Here is a 2,654-nt window from a genome sequence, read left to right as displayed (position 1 = left end):
CCTGGCTGGACGTTGTCATCCTGAGTCTTGTGTGTCTTGCGAGCGCTCTGAGAGTTGCCTGCGGTTGGACGTCTGTTGGGGAGCACGCTGGGTCCTGTCCTGGTGACCACCACGGGCTGGGGGCCTGAGGGCTGGTCCCTTCACCTTCCAGGGCCCCGGGTCCTGTCTGTACAGGGAAGGTCACACCTGATGCTCTCCAAGGCTCCAAGGCTGTGGCCTTTAGAAGCCCGGGTGCCTGGTGATGGGCACTGACCAGGAGACCTGGGGCATCCGGGCTCCCAAACTCATGGTTCAAGGATGAATTTGACCCCTAAATAGGTTTCCATTTTTAAAGCAAAATTCTAAAAGTGGCCGCTGAGGCCTGTGGCTTCTGGTGTTCACAGTCCCGGCTCCCTGTGGTGTGACATCAGGCCATGCCACACTTTCCTGTGTCCTGCCTGACCTCTGACAGCACTTCTGTGTGGGGCCCCTTGTGGGGCAGGACAGGGGCTCTGGGCTCCTAACTCTGTTATGCCCGGGGCTCAGCCCCCAGCCCAGCTTCAGCTCCAGTCCCAGCCCCTGCTCCAGCTTCCCCACTCCAGCCAGATCCCCTCTGGGGCAGGGCAGGAGTCCCTGTCCCAGTCCTGCCATCAGGTCAGTGTGTCCCCACCCCGGGTCTCAGCCTCCCCCGTCTGGTTAGATGTCTCTCTGAGGCCCTTCTGGCCTTGACAGCCTGACAGGGTCCTGACACAAACCCTCGTTCAAGGTAAATATACTATAGTCCCCTCACCCCTACTGTTTTCCCCCAGCCTCGGGGCATGCTCAGGGCAAGGAGAAAAGGTCCATTTGGAGATTGGATCTGTTCTGTCCCCCGTATTCTTCATCCCCCAGATCCACCTCCAGGGCCAAACCCCTGGTTTTAGCCAGAGGACTCTTCAAGTAAAGATAAACGTTTGCCTTATTTGGACAGGCTGTTCCATGCAGTTATGGGGAGCCCTGGAGGCAGGCTCCCCTGCAGAAGGTCAGGGAGTACCTAGGCTAGATGGAGTTCTGACAGGCAGGTGTGTGAAGGAGAAAAAGGATTCCGGAGTTTGCTGCCAGCACGCGAGGTGTCACTGGGTGCATGTGTGCCTCTGTGCCTCGTGCAGACCCACACAGCAGGGAGCTGCCCCACCCAAGCCCCCCGCAGCTCCGCGTTCTGGAGCGCCTCCAGCTCCCCACTCCTCGCCCCTAATCCTCCTCCCTCCCTCCCAGCCCCAGCCCGAGATCCGAGGCCTCTCCAGGCCCAGGCCCAGCTGGGGACGTGCAAGCAGGTGGCTCCAGGGACTTGGGGGCAGGGTGGGCAGGCCGGAGACAAAACCAGTTCAGCAGTTCAGCAGAGCCGAGCTGGGTTCTGGCCAGGGCCCAGTCTGCCCCCTCCCCGGGGGTGGGCAGACAGCAGGGGCCCAGCGAGGCACTGGCCTGGGGCAGGGCCTCCTCCTCCTCCCAGTGCAATCCCAGCTGACAGATGCCAACGTGCTGTTTGCTCACTGCCAGGAGTAAACTTTCTTCTGGAGACAATAAAATTGCTGAGGGCAGAAGGTGCAGTACAGGGCAGCATTTAACCCTCAGTGGTCTGGGTGGCGCTGGGCTGTCTCCTGGAAGCCTGTCATCAGAAGCTAAGCGTTACAGAGGCTAAGGGCGCTGACAGAGCAGGAGGCATGGAGGGACAGGGGGAGCCCTGTCCTTGTGGGTTCAGTTCTTGGTTCTGCCGCTGATTGGCTGTGTGACTGTGAGCGAGCACTTGACTGCTCTGAGCCTCAGTTTCATCAGCTGCAAAGTAGCGTGTGGGGGGGGGTGGCCCTTACCTCACAGTTTTGTTGGGAAGGTTAATGACAAAAAGCAGTGGAAGCACCTGGCTGCCTAGTCGGCCCTCGGGTCAACTTAGCTGGATGAACAAACGTGAGGGGAGCATGAGGAAGCCGAGTTGCTTTGCCCAGGAAAGAAGGCGGTGGGTTCCATCTCCCTCAGCACACAGATGAACACTCAGACCCACCGCTTTTTCCCGTCAGGGGCCCTGGCCCCTCACACCTAGCTTGCAGGGCTCACAGCTTCCGGGCCCCTGAGGAGGTCTGTGGCTTCTCTCAAGAGAGGAATTGCCAGCAAGCCAGGCTCTCTTCCACTCTCGTTTGCTGCAGAGCCAGTGTCCCATGAGGAAGACTGAAGGCTCCATCCTCTCCCACAGCCCTGCTGCCCAGCCCAGAGGCCCTGCAGTTGGCCAAGCAGAGGCAAGGGCTATGGACCCCCTCACAAGAGGGGCAGCCCTCGGCCCACCCCAGGGGAAAGTCCTGATCGACAGCAGAGCAGGAGGATGGGAAGGACACCACCATCTCTCCAGTCCTGCAGTAGACCCTTTTCAGCCCCGGCCCACGCCCTCCTTCCAGCTGATACCAGGTCAGGGGAGATGTGGGCCAGTCCAGCCCCTCGTTGGCCTTGAGGACTCACTGCCTCTCTCCCACTGCTTCTACCAATCAACTGCCCCTTTCCTTTTAGGCTCAGCTCAATGCCACCTCCCCCAGGAAGCCTCCCTTGACCACCCCAGGCCCCTGTGACCACAGCCTTTTGAGCATTGATGGCCTCCAGGCTGTGCCACTCCCTCAACGTATGTAGGACACTGGGGCCACGTCAATTCTCTA

This window comes from Tursiops truncatus, chromosome 10 (genome assembly GCF_011762595.2).
Source record: "Tursiops truncatus isolate mTurTru1 chromosome 10, mTurTru1.mat.Y, whole genome shotgun sequence".
NCBI lineage: Eukaryota > Metazoa > Chordata > Mammalia > Artiodactyla > Delphinidae > Tursiops > Tursiops truncatus.
The sequence above is the reverse complement of the archived record's forward strand: the minus strand, read 5'-3'. Positions refer to the sequence as shown.